The sequence below is a fragment of the Mytilus californianus genome, unplaced genomic scaffold, assembly GCF_021869535.1.
Source record: "Mytilus californianus isolate M0D057914Y unplaced genomic scaffold, xbMytCali1.0.p SCAF_5, whole genome shotgun sequence".
Lineage (NCBI taxonomy): Eukaryota > Metazoa > Mollusca > Bivalvia > Mytilida > Mytilidae > Mytilus > Mytilus californianus.
Genome location: NW_026262701.1, coordinates 73,387,061 through 73,401,390, shown reverse-complemented (window position 1 = coordinate 73,401,390; position 14,330 = coordinate 73,387,061). Strand labels below are relative to the sequence as shown.

Here is a 14,330-nt window from a genome sequence, read left to right as displayed (position 1 = left end):
AGTAAACAGTCTGAAGTTTATAACTTCACAAACGGCCCTTTTCAGGGCCACCAATATTTTTCGAAAAGAGTTTACATTTGTTGTACATCAAGTCAAACTACTTTAAAAAATAAGCTATATCCAAACCCCAGCTATGTCTACTTTCAAACTATTTCTATATTGTATGGTTATTTTTTTCTTCTTTCTTTCTCTCTGTATAAGAAATATACATGTATTTCACTCAATCTACTAATTTTTGTCAAAACGGCAAAGCGTAAATATATGAATACCCACACACACACACAAAGATGGAGAACAAACAACTGCTCACAATTAATTAATTAATTTATTTATGAATGCTATTCAATAAAAAGAGAAAAAAATGTTTTGAGTGTTATTTTACACGGAAAAAGGAACATTACCTGAAAAATCTTATAAACAACGCATACATATTTGTGTGTAAAGTCCGTGCATTTCGTTTTTTAACTTTTCTCTCTATGTAGTCAAATGCACGGACCTCTGATTTTGTACGTGTTCATCAACCTTCAGAATTATAATTCCTAATAATACAAGATTGTGGGATTTCATTGAAAAGAAAACGAAAAAGAAAAAAAAGGGGGGGATGGGGATAAAGAGTAAAAAAAAAAATGTAACAGCTCAAGGAATGAAGTACAAGAAAAAAGGGGAAAAGTATATTACACTAGAGAATAGAAGTAGGATTAAACTTTGATTTCAAGATTTAGTTTAAAACGATGTACAACAAATCTAAGATTCTTTTTGAAATATTTTGGTGGCCCTGAAAAGGGCCGTTGTTAATGTTAGCTGGGTGGCTGTTTAACCTCCGAATCCGTACAAGGTACGTCCTTGGCGTTTCAAAGCGTAGACAACATCCATGGCAGTGACAGTCTTCCTCTTGGCGTGCTCTGTGTATGTGACAGCATCACGGATGACATTTTCCAAGAAAACTTTAAGGACACCACGGGTTTCCTCATAGATGAGTCCAGATATACGTTTTACTCCACCTCTTCTTGCTAGACGACGGATGGCTGGTTTGGTGATACCCTGGATGTTATCACGCAACACTTTCCTGTGACGCTTAGCGCCTCCTTTACCTAGACCTTTACCTCCTTTTCCTCTGCCTGACATGTTTAACTAAAAATATTCGATTAGTCAAATGATAGTTTCTATCGAAAAGTGACTGTATATATATCACCAACGCGGCCGTAAAAGAAGTCTCACACATTTTTAGTTAACTGTTGTCTGATTGGCTTACGTTGTTTTATTCCGGGAGGTAACTCTGTACTGCCTAAAACTGTGTACACTTTCAATCCACTTTTTCATTATAGGTCTGAAAAAAAACAATCATTCATCTCAGACAAAAAATTGTTAAGAAAAAACTATTATTGAAAAGAAAGAATCTTTCGATTGGAATATAAAAGACTGAAGGAGAAAAAAAGTTCCAAAATTTTCATTTGAACATATAAAAGTATGATAAATAAAAATCCCTTTAGACAGACAAACTTTTAAAAATTATTGCATTATTTGTTATAATTCTCAAATGACATTTTCATTGAATGTGAATACACATTTCAATTTGATGGAATAAAAGTTAGTTGAAATAACACATTTTCAAGACCTAAGAAAACATCTAGGAATACTGGTTTATCTATTTGATGTACTCAAAAAATGAATACCATCACAGAATTTCACATGCTTAAAGTTTTCTAGCTTTCTTTCATACCTCAACATCATCTTTCAAAGATGTGTACACCTTCAATGATCAGCTGCAGAAACTTTAGATCATAAATGAATGAATGTATGAACAAAATTGTTGTTATTATTATCAAAAACCATTTTTTAGGTATCACAGTTGAAGAAAATACATACTTTTGACCGGGGGTAAGAGTTCTTATGTGTGCATCTGTCTTTCAGTTTTATTTCTAACCGACATTCCAATTTATCCACAGTATGACAATGACAATTTCATCAGCCAATCCAATAAAAATGTTAATGCGCACACATGTAATAACTATTCTAAAGACATCTTTTAACCCGAAATGTTTATGATTAGTCTGAAAACAACTTTTTATCATATAAAAAAGCTTATAAATGCAAGATATATGCTAATATGTACTTCCTACAGTGAATTTTTGGTGGGACTACTTGGACCCGTACCGAAATTATAATAAATTAAATGGAAACTTCATGATTTTGTAAACTAGCAGCAAGATAAGACTCTTAGGTTGACAAAATATATTTCTACATACATGATAAAAATATTCTTCACAATTCTGAAAAGAAAAGGGCTCTCAATTTTTCAGATGGTATCCTCTAATATTAGTTTTTCTAAAAGAAATATTCAAATTAATGAATCATACAAGATAATGAACTTTCATGATGCACAATTACCTTAACAAAATATTATTTCTTTCATTATCTATGTCTATATGGTGGTTCTCTTTCTTTAGTCTACTGGTGTAAATAATACATAAAGAGAAGACAAGAAAAGAAAAGAGAAGAGAAGAAAAGAAGAAAAGAAGAAAAAAGAAAAGAAAAGAGAAAACATTAATTGTTTTTTTTTCTAGTATTGAATACACGCGAGGACATACATACATACATACATACATACAGTTGCATGTACCATAATAAACACCCCCCTTTTTTGTGTGATGAAACTGTGTATATATCATATAATTTTGTATATGTATTGCTTTGCATATAGATGGATTCACCAAGAAGAAATAAAAGAGAGAGAAATAAGAGAAGAGGGGTTCAGCTATGTTTCTAAATTTCATGTACAACAATTTATAGATTCTTTTTGAAAAATATTGGTGGCCCTGAAAAGGGCCGTTATGTTTTGGTGAAAAATTCACACTTTTTAAGCACGTTCTCCACGGATTCTACGGGCCAACTGGATATCCTTTGGCATGATGGTTACTCTCTTGGCGTGGATTGCGCACAAGTTGGTATCCTCGAAGAGACCGACCAGGTAGGCTTCACTGGCTTCCTGTAGGGCCATGACGGCTGAACTCTGGAATCGGAGATCGGTCTTGAAGTCTTGAGCGATTTCACGGACTAATCTCTGGAAGGGGAGTTTTCTGATCAGAAGTTCTGTGCTCTTCTGGTATCTCCTGATTTCTCGGAGAGCGACTGTTCCTGGCCTGTATCTATGTGGTTTCTTGACTCCACCGGTTGCAGGTGCGCTCTTACGGGCGGCCTTGGTGGCAAGTTGCTTTCTTGGAGCTTTACCTCCAGTGGATTTACGTGCAGTTTGCTTTGTTCGTGCCATGGTTATTAGCTCTGTGGACGATTTGCTACAGAAAGAATACTTGAAAAGTACGGTGAATGTGTTTTTGTGCTTGCCGGGAGGATTGAAATCACGGTGACGATTGGATCACCACTTACATAAAGCACGCGTTGATTGGTCCGAATATCTTAATTTTGATTGGACTGATTTGTAAGGGACTTTGACAATTTTCAATCCGATTTCTACTGAAATACCGCTCAACCCAAGCTGACATTAAAAATGCCCCCCTTTTTCATTCATAATTGCAGTTTCTGATCATCCCTCATTGCTAAACAATAGTTGATTAGTGTCACGATTTCAATATGATAAACTTGAAATAAAAAAAATAATGAAAAAAGGCCAAATGAATACACAAACATATAAATGAGGAAAGAAGAGAAAAGAAAAGAAAAGAAAAAGAAAACGCAGAAAAAAAAATCAAATGCAGTGTCAAATAAAATATAAAAACAAAAACAAATGGAATTACACATTCCCGACTAAGGTATCCTTGAAGACTGTCTACGAATCGGCTGAATTTCTTCTCTTAATTGTTTTATTATGTCATAATTTTGTATATTTGTTGGTTCCATTTTGAAATATTTGTTACAGATTCCACATCTTTATACACAAAAATAAAGAAAGAAAGACGCGAAAAAAAAACCCAACTTTTTCATCTGAAAAAAAAAAAGAATGGAAAGTATGTATTACATATATATGTATAGAATAGAATAGAATATTTTTATTTCCCAAATTACAGGGCCCATAAAGGGCATAAAATCAGATACAATTGATTTACATAATTGGTAACAACAACAATAATAGTCACTTGAAAATATATATTTAGTATATAAACTGATGTATATATATCACAAGAATAAAGTATTTACAAGTGAGACTGAAAAAAACCCACCAACACATATTAATCAAAGCATGCACATATCAAGGAAGAGAAGAGAGAAAGAAAAGAGCAGACTAGAATAAAATACAAATACGATGTCTCTTTTTTTTCAACACGGGTTTAAATGTTTCCAAGAACTTTATATTATGATTAGGTAACTAGTGGTTTCAATGAGTTAGAAAGTACCATTATAAGTGTTAAGATGGAGAACAATGCAAAAGTGATTTGACCTAGTGTTATGCTATAAGAAATATACTTAAAAGGGGTGCAGTAGAATGGACATTTATATCTTGTATTTTTATTTTTTTCATGTATGACAATAAAGTATTATGATGTACAACAATTTTAGACTCTTTTTGAAAAATATTGGTGGCCCTGAAAAGGGCCGTTGTTAAGTGAGTAATCTGCTATGTCCACTTTTTACTTGGCAGCTTTCTGGGTCTTCTTTGGCAGAAGTACAGCCTGGATGTTTGGTAGAACACCACCCTGGGCAATGGTGACACCGGACAAAAGTTTGTTCAACTCTTCGTCGTTTCTGATGGCCAACTGGAGATGACGGGGAATGATTCTGCTCTTCTTGTTGTCACGGGCAGCGTTTCCTGCCAACTCCAATACTTCAGCTGCTAAGTATTCCAAGACAGCTGCAAGGTACACTGGAGCACCGGCTCCAACTCTCTCGGCATAGTTTCCTTTCCTCAAAAGTCTGTGAATACGACCGACTGGGAACTGGAGTCCGGCACGGGATGACCTGCTCTTTGCCTTTGCTTTTGCTTTTCCTCCTTTTCCACGTCCTGACATTTTGTACTATTTGGCTGATCGACACTGGGTAAAGTGATAAAATTTTTCTTCAAAATTTAGCTTATATACCCACTAAACGGATTGAACGATGTTTTTATTATAAACCAATCAGAACAAAGCTTTCTTGGGGCAGTTAGGCTACCGAACATTCAACATGTTTTGGGTGCTCTCTCCGAGGTTCGCGTTCAATAAAATCTTTCAATCCGTTTTGCCCAGTATATAAAGTAAATTGAAAATCGTTTTCACCATTACTTATTTGATATTCAAAGCAGTAACATGCCACCCAAAGTAGGAACTAAAGGAGCCAAGAAGGCCGTCACAAAGGCCAAGACTGCCAGACCCGGCGGTGACAAGAAAAGGAGGAGGAAGAGACGTGAATCCTATGCTATTTACATCTACAAAGTCTTGAGACAAGTTCACCCCGACACCGGAGTGTCCTCCAAGGCAATGTCCATCATGAACAGCTTCGTCAACGACATCTTCGAGAGAATCGCAGCAGAGGCTTCCCGTTTGGCACACTACAACAAAAGATCTACCATCACATCAAGGGAGATCCAGACCGCCGTCCGTCTCCTCTTACCAGGAGAATTGGCCAAGCACGCTGTCAGTGAAGGTACCAAAGCCGTCACCAAATACACCAGCAGCAAGTAAACAGTCTGAAGTTTATAACTTCACAAACGGCCCTTTTCAGGGCCACCAATATTTTTCGAAAAGAGTTTACATTTGTTGTACATCAAGTCAAACTACTTTAAAAAATAAGCTATATCCAAACCCCAGCTATGTCTACTTTCAAACTATTTCTATATTGTATGGTTATTTTTTTCTTCTTTCTTTCTCTCTGTATAAGAAATATACATGTATTTCACTCAATCTACTAATTTTTGTCAAAACGGCAAAGCGTAAATATATGAATACCCACACACACACACAAAGATGGAGAACAAACAACTGCTCACAATTAATTAATTAATTTATTTATGAATGCTATTCAATAAAAAGAGAAAAAAATGTTTTGAGTGTTATTTTACACGGAAAAAGGAACATTACCTGAAAAATCTTATAAACAACGCATACATATTTGTGTGTAAAGTCCGTGCATTTCGTTTTTTAACTTTTCTCTCTATGTAGTCAAATGCACGGACCTCTGATTTTGTACGTGTTCATCAACCTTCAGAATTATAATTCCTAATAATACAAGATTGTGGGATTTCATTGAAAAGAAAACGAAAAAGAAAAAAAAGGGGGGGATGGGGATAAAGAGTAAAAAAAAAAATGTAACAGCTCAAGGAATGAAGTACAAGAAAAAAGGGGAAAAGTATATTACACTAGAGAATAGAAGTAGGATTAAACTTTGATTTCAAGATTTAGTTTAAAACGATGTACAACAAATCTAAGATTCTTTTTGAAATATTTTGGTGGCCCTGAAAAGGGCCGTTGTTAATGTTAGCTGGGTGGCTGTTTAACCTCCGAATCCGTACAAGGTACGTCCTTGGCGTTTCAAAGCGTAGACAACATCCATGGCAGTGACAGTCTTCCTCTTGGCGTGCTCTGTGTATGTGACAGCATCACGGATGACATTTTCCAAGAAAACTTTAAGGACACCACGGGTTTCCTCATAGATGAGTCCAGATATACGTTTTACTCCACCTCTTCTTGCTAGACGACGGATGGCTGGTTTGGTGATACCCTGGATGTTATCACGCAACACTTTCCTGTGACGCTTAGCGCCTCCTTTACCTAGACCTTTACCTCCTTTTCCTCTGCCTGACATGTTTAACTAAAAATATTCGATTAGTCAAATGATAGTTTCTATCGAAAAGTGACTGTATATATATCACCAACGCGGCCGTAAAAGAAGTCTCACACATTTTTAGTTAACTGTTGTCTGATTGGCTTACGTTGTTTTATTCCGGGAGGTAACTCTGTACTGCCTAAAACTGTGTACACTTTCAATCCACTTTTTCATTATAGGTCTGAAAAAAAACAATCATTCATCTCAGACAAAAAATTGTTAAGAAAAAACTATTATTGAAAAGAAAGAATCTTTCGATTGGAATATAAAAGACTGAAGGAGAAAAAAAGTTCCAAAATTTTCATTTGAACATATAAAAGTATGATAAATAAAAATCCCTTTAGACAGACAAACTTTTAAAAATTATTGCATTATTTGTTATAATTCTCAAATGACATTTTCATTGAATGTGAATACACATTTCAATTTGATGGAATAAAAGTTAGTTGAAATAACACATTTTCAAGACCTAAGAAAACATCTAGGAATACTGGTTTATCTATTTGATGTACTCAAAAAATGAATACCATCACAGAATTTCACATGCTTAAAGTTTTCTAGCTTTCTTTCATACCTCAACATCATCTTTCAAAGATGTGTACACCTTCAATGATCAGCTGCAGAAACTTTAGATCATAAATGAATGAATGTATGAACAAAATTGTTGTTATTATTATCAAAAACCATTTTTTAGGTATCACAGTTGAAGAAAATACATACTTTTGACCGGGGGTAAGAGTTCTTATGTGTGCATCTGTCTTTCAGTTTTATTTCTAACCGACATTCCAATTTATCCACAGTATGACAATGACAATTTCATCAGCCAATCCAATAAAAATGTTAATGCGCACACATGTAATAACTATTCTAAAGACATCTTTTAACCCGAAATGTTTATGATTAGTCTGAAAACAACTTTTTATCATATAAAAAAGCTTATAAATGCAAGATATATGCTAATATGTACTTCCTACAGTGAATTTTTGGTGGGACTACTTGGACCCGTACCGAAATTATAATAAATTAAATGGAAACTTCATGATTTTGTAAACTAGCAGCAAGATAAGACTCTTAGGTTGACAAAATATATTTCTACATACATGATAAAAATATTCTTCACAATTCTGAAAAGAAAAGGGCTCTCAATTTTTCAGATGGTATCCTCTAATATTAGTTTTTCTAAAAGAAATATTCAAATTAATGAATCATACAAGATAATGAACTTTCATGATGCACAATTACCTTAACAAAATATTATTTCTTTCATTATCTATGTCTATATGGTGGTTCTCTTTCTTTAGTCTACTGGTGTAAATAATACATAAAGAGAAGACAAGAAAAGAAAAGAGAAGAGAAGAAAAGAAGAAAAGAAGAAAAAAGAAAAGAAAAGAGAAAACATTAATTGTTTTTTTTTCTAGTATTGAATACACGCGAGGACATACATACATACATACATACATACAGTTGCATGTACCATAATAAACACCCCCCTTTTTTGTGTGATGAAACTGTGTATATATCATATAATTTTGTATATGTATTGCTTTGCATATAGATGGATTCACCAAGAAGAAATAAAAGAGAGAGAAATAAGAGAAGAGGGGTTCAGCTATGTTTCTAAATTTCATGTACAACAATTTATAGATTCTTTTTGAAAAATATTGGTGGCCCTGAAAAGGGCCGTTATGTTTTGGTGAAAAATTCACACTTTTTAAGCACGTTCTCCACGGATTCTACGGGCCAACTGGATATCCTTTGGCATGATGGTTACTCTCTTGGCGTGGATTGCGCACAAGTTGGTATCCTCGAAGAGACCGACCAGGTAGGCTTCACTGGCTTCCTGTAGGGCCATGACGGCTGAACTCTGGAATCGGAGAGGTGTTTTTGCAACTGGCTAACGCAAAGAAAATAGTGCTTGCAATTACTTACGATTTCTAATATAACGATATAGTGCAAATACAGAGCTATGTTATATTTTCCGTGTTCATCCATTTTAACTTACACCAGTAACACACTATGAAGGGAACAAAACAATGAAAGGACTGGAAAAAAAATATCAACGACTTTTACGAACTATTTTAGAGGATGCCGAACCGGAAATACTCGCCGAAAACCCTTTCAAATTCCCTTCTCAATTGTTGAGGTCAACTACTCGCTTCTACAGGGAAGAAAGTATCTGTGTCTATGGTGTCTGTGTATCTTGTTTAATAGTGAAAATAGAACCTATAATCATAAAGCCGAAGCCAGGAACTACAGTGAGGACATTAAGATACATGATGAACAAATTGTATATTATATAAGATCCACGTTCAAACAAATATGACATCTTTGTAGATTATCTTCGTTTACACACGAAGGCACACTTTCGAAAAGATTTGCAGAGCAACAAAAATGAACATACGCATATCAAATATATATTAAACCTTCTTACTTTTCGAATAAGCTTACAAAATACCTGTATTTCTTCTGGTGTGCCATATTCCTCATGCTCCAAACCGTGTACATTATTACTTCGTTTATATATGGTCCACTGCTCAGGTGCACTTGACTGGTCTATCTGAAGACGCATTTTCTTTGGTTATTGTATTTAACATTCAACCAGCATGTATTTAAGCTTTGTCAACATAGGGAATGTAATTTGCTAGTTGAGAAGAGTAAAGAGTGTAAAATGTCTCATGTTCTTTATAAATTATTACTTATAAATTTAAATAACTATGGTTTTGAAAGTAAATGATTGATTTATATAAAAAATGTTTTAGATAATTGTGGAATGTCTAATATTTGGAATATGCAGTTTGCTGACAAATGGGTATCAAAAAGTGTGGAACAATAACTTAAAGATCAGTTCACACAATTATGTTTGTCACAGATAGATAGCTTACCTAAATGCCTATGTTATAGAATTTTTAAGACTAATTTGAAATTTGAGAATTATCTCAACATATTGCCTAATAATTTATTATTTGTATACTGCAAATTTAGATGCGGAAGTCACCGGTTACCAATTGAGACGGGAAGATGGCGAGGCTTGTCACGAAACGACAGACTTTGTCATCTCTGCGATTCAAGTGGTATTGGTGACGAATATCATTACATCATGACTTGTAAATCTTTGGATGTAGAGTCATGACTTGTAAATCTTTGGATGTAGAGAGAAAGAAATTTTGAATATTGCTGTACAAATCCAAATACCTACAAATTTAATGGTTTATTTAATTCAGACAATACTATCATTTTAGAAAAATTATGTAAGTTTATAAAAATAATACAGGTGAAAGTCAGTCCTCCAAGTTAAGTTACGTTTGTTCACACATGTGCATGCTTATATATACATATATGTAATTGTATTGTAGATATATATTTTCTCTTTAACTATGACATGTAGTTTTGTGAGAGTAAAGTTCATTTTATTTAGAAGTAATTGTAAATATCTTCAATGCCATGGAGGATTTAAATTTAAATGTTATTTATCAACAAATTAGACAGCAATTAAATGAAATAGGAATTATTTATTTCAAAGCAAAGATGAGAAATATTTAAAGTTCCCTCAATTTCTTGTTATTTGTTGATATCTGAATTCAAAAATTCCATATCAGTATCAAAATTTATCTTGTAACTAACACTTGAGTAATAATACGATTGGAATAAAGAAAAACAGTTCTTTCTTGAAAGATTGACCAATCATTCATTACATATACAAAAATACTTTACTTTTGTAATTCCACAAATATGACATGTTCTAAAGAATGGCATGAATTAATAATTATAAAAGTGTTACATATTGATTGTCATAAAACGCCTACAACATTGGTAACATTTACACTTAAGGATGTTCGCTACTCTATTTCAAAATAACAAGCTTTTTAAAAGACTGTTATAAATTGATAGTATATAAATGAAGGAACTGAAAAAGCAGACAAAAATGAAGGGTCCGTGTGCTTGTTTTCGAGAAATAAGCTCTCATTGAAAATTTGGTGGGAAATGATCCTCTCTAGGTTTTTCATACATTTAACATTGTCACCTTTTTTCTTTCAAAAACAATGAGGATTTTATAAGATTTTCAAATAAGGATTTTTAAACTACATGTAATGAAATTCTGAAAAGAAAAGTAGGGGTTAGCGGGCAAAATTTTTAATGGCACTACATGGATAAAACCAGAGGATTCCGAATATCTGGCAAACACATCAAAAACAAGAGGAGCAAACATCCTTAAAACAATCAATATCCAGCCATAAAAATTGGACTTATAAATGAGACACTAAAAGTTCAAAACATTTTTTATACATGTATAGAATGTATACTCAATAAACTCCTCATTAATACCATGATAAAATTTGTAAAAATTTGATAACGTTTGTAAGTTATTGTCATAAAACAATTGTGTACTTTTAATTTCAGGGATTCTTTCAGTGTCTTAATTTGGTTCAGACTAGACTTTATCCTTAAGGATTTGGAAGGAAGAATTTGAATATAGTGCAACTATTGATAAGGTACGTAACCTAACTACTTAATTAAAATTTCAAAATTCTGGTATCAACTTCAGCTATAAATTTTTTGCTTTAGAAAACATGTCAAAGTTGGATTTTTTCCACAAATTCTTCATCTAATGTCTTAACAGGGCTCTTGTGATATATGTTTTCTAGTGGAAGAACTATCAGCTATTGAGAAGGTACAATGTACCTTTTGGCAAATTATCAAGATAACTAGGAAAGACTTTCGTTCGACCCTTCTTATTGATGGAATCACGGAATGAACATTCATTTTTTAAGGATCATAGATCATAGACATACACGAAGAGGTTTCATATGGAAGCTTTGTTGAATACTTTGGCTAAATTAACCTAGAGCAGAAAGGAAGACGCTCAAAACAATTGTTTTCCAGTGATAAGACAAACATAAAATACTCTTACTGTAAAAATATATTTTGGCTGACAGTGAGGCCCTATTTTAATTGTAAGCATGAACAAGTCAAATAGTTCAGATATCATTTTTGTAGTGTCTGTAACCATATTTTCATTTATTCTAAATAAATTCTAATAAAAAGGTGCTAAATTTTGTTATTATGTTAGTGTTAACTGTCAAATCTATAAAGAAAAGTAGCTTATTGTTTACTGTAGCTATTCTTTCTAGAAGAATAATAAGCTGGTTACGGACACTACCCCTTTTTAGCTCACCGGGGCCCGAAGGGCCCCATGTGAGCTTATGCCATCACTTGGCGTCCGTCGTCGTCGTCTGTCGTCGTCTGTCGTAAACTATTTAAAAAATCTTCTCCTCTGAAACTACTGGTCTGAAACTACTGGGCCAAATACCTTCAAACTTTAACTAAATGTTCCTTAGGGTATCTAGTTTATAAATTGTATCCGAAGTTTTGATCCATCGACAAACATGGCCGCCATGGCTAATAAAATGCTCCGCAGGGCGCAGCTTGATACGACCGCAGAGGTAGAACTCTGAACAGTTGGGGCAAGTATGGACACAACATTCAAGCTTGGTACAGCTTTGCATTTGGATTGTGATTAAATATTTGACACAGCATAGGTTTCTGACACAGAATGAATGTGGTCTAGTAACTTAAAATTTTTAAATTGGACATTCACCTATTATGGTCCAATATCCAAAATCTAAATACATGGTTAGATTCAGCATATCAAAGAACCCCAAGAATTCAATTTTTGATGAAATCAAACAAAGTTTAATTTTGGACCCTTTTGACCTCAATGTGGACAAAGTTGATAACGGGGCCCAAAAATCAAAAATCTAAATACATGGTTAGATTCAGCATATCAAAGAACCCCATATATTCAATTTTTGTTGAAATCAAACAAAGTTTAATTTTGGACCCCGATTTGGACCAACTTGAAAACTGGGCCCATAATCAAAAATCTAAATACATGTTTAGATTCAGCATATCAAAGAACCCTAAGAATTCAATTTTTGTTAAAATCAAACTAAGTTTAATTTTGGACCCTAATGTAGACCAATTTGAAAACGGAACCAAAAATTAAGAATCTAAATACACGGTTAGATTCGGCATATCAAAGAACCCCAATAATTCAATTTTTGATAAAATCAAACAAAGTTTAATTTTGGACCCTTTGGACCTCAATGTGGACCAATTTAAAAACAGGGCCCAATATCCAAAAACTTAATACACGGTTAGATTCAGCATATTAAAGAACCCCATGAATTCAAGAAATAAACCCCATTGAAATTGGTCAAGAAATAAGCAATTTATACAAAGTATCTTCTTTTGCACAATACTGTGCAATTAAATATTTCTTGCTATTGCGCAATACTGTACAACTGACAATTTCTTGCTATTGCGCAATATTGTGCTACTGGATATTTCTTGCTATTGCTCAATACTGTGCAATTGAAGATTTCTTGCTATTGTGCAATACTGTGCAATTGAAGATTTCTTGCTATTGTGCAATACTGTGCAATTGAAAATTTCTTGCTATTGCACAATACTTATTACCGGTATATAATAATTTACACATCCTGTTTGGTGTGTATCTCCTACCATATCATTATTATTTGCTTTTAAATATAAATCAGAAATAACCAACTTAAAATGGAAAATTTTTAAAGAAAAAAAAAATGAAAAAAAGAAAAAAATGAAAGAAAAAAAAATCCCCCCCCCAAATTTGTTGAACCCCCTTATGATTCATCAGCCCCAATCAGCCCCAAACTCAATCCCAGCCTTCCCTTTGTGGTATGGTACCTTGCAGTACAATTTCAGAGAGATCCATACACTTGAACACAAGTTATTGTCTGGAAACTAGAAAAATGTGTTTTTTGGCCCCTTTTTGGCCCCAAATTCCTAAACGTTTAAGGCAATTACCCCCAAACTCAAACCAAGCTTTCCCTTTGTGATATGGAACCTTGTAGTACAATTTCAGAAAGATCCATACACTTACACACAAGTAATTGTCATGAAACTAGAAAAATGCTTGTTTTTTGCCCCTTTTTTGGCCCCTAATTCCAAAAATTTTGAGGCAATTACCCCCAAAATCAATCCCAGCATTCCTTTTGTGATATGGAACCTTGTGGTACAATGTCAGAGAGATCCATACACTAACACACAAGTTATGTCTGGAAGTTACAAAAATGCTTATTTTTGGCCCCTTTTTGGCCCCTAATTCCTTTACTGTTGGTACCATAACCCCCAAAATCAATCCCAACCTTCCTTTTGTGGTATTGAACCTTGTGGTAAAATTTCATAGAAATCCATTCACTTAAACTCAAGTTAGAGTGCGAAAACCAATGTGTCTTCGGACGACGCCAGACGACGACGATGACGACGACGACACCAACGTCATACCAATATACGACCACAAAAAATTTTTTTGCGGCCGTATAAAAATAGAACATAGGGGTCAAATGCAGTTTTTGGCTTATATCTCAAAAACTAAAGCTTTTAGAGCAAATCTGACATGGGGTAAAATTGTTCCATTGATCAAGATCTATCAGCTCTGAAAGTTTCAGACGAATCGAACAACCCATTGTTGGGTTGCTGCCACCTAATTGGTAGTTTTTAACAAAATTTTGCAGTTTTTTGTTATTATTTTGAATATT

General features: G+C 33.8%; 1 long non-coding RNA gene across 1 annotated transcript in view; it reads left to right on the top strand.

The window, feature by feature from the left end:
• Nucleotides 1–11,148: 11,148 nt before the first annotated feature.
• The window catches only part of LOC127701448 (uncharacterized), a 43,817-nt gene continuing 40,635 nt past the window's right edge, over nt 11,149–14,330 (top strand). Inside the window, exon 1 of the long non-coding RNA XR_007982042.1 lies at nt 11,149–11,243. This is a non-coding gene — a long non-coding RNA (uncharacterized LOC127701448). The remainder of the gene's footprint in view (nt 11,244–14,330) is intronic.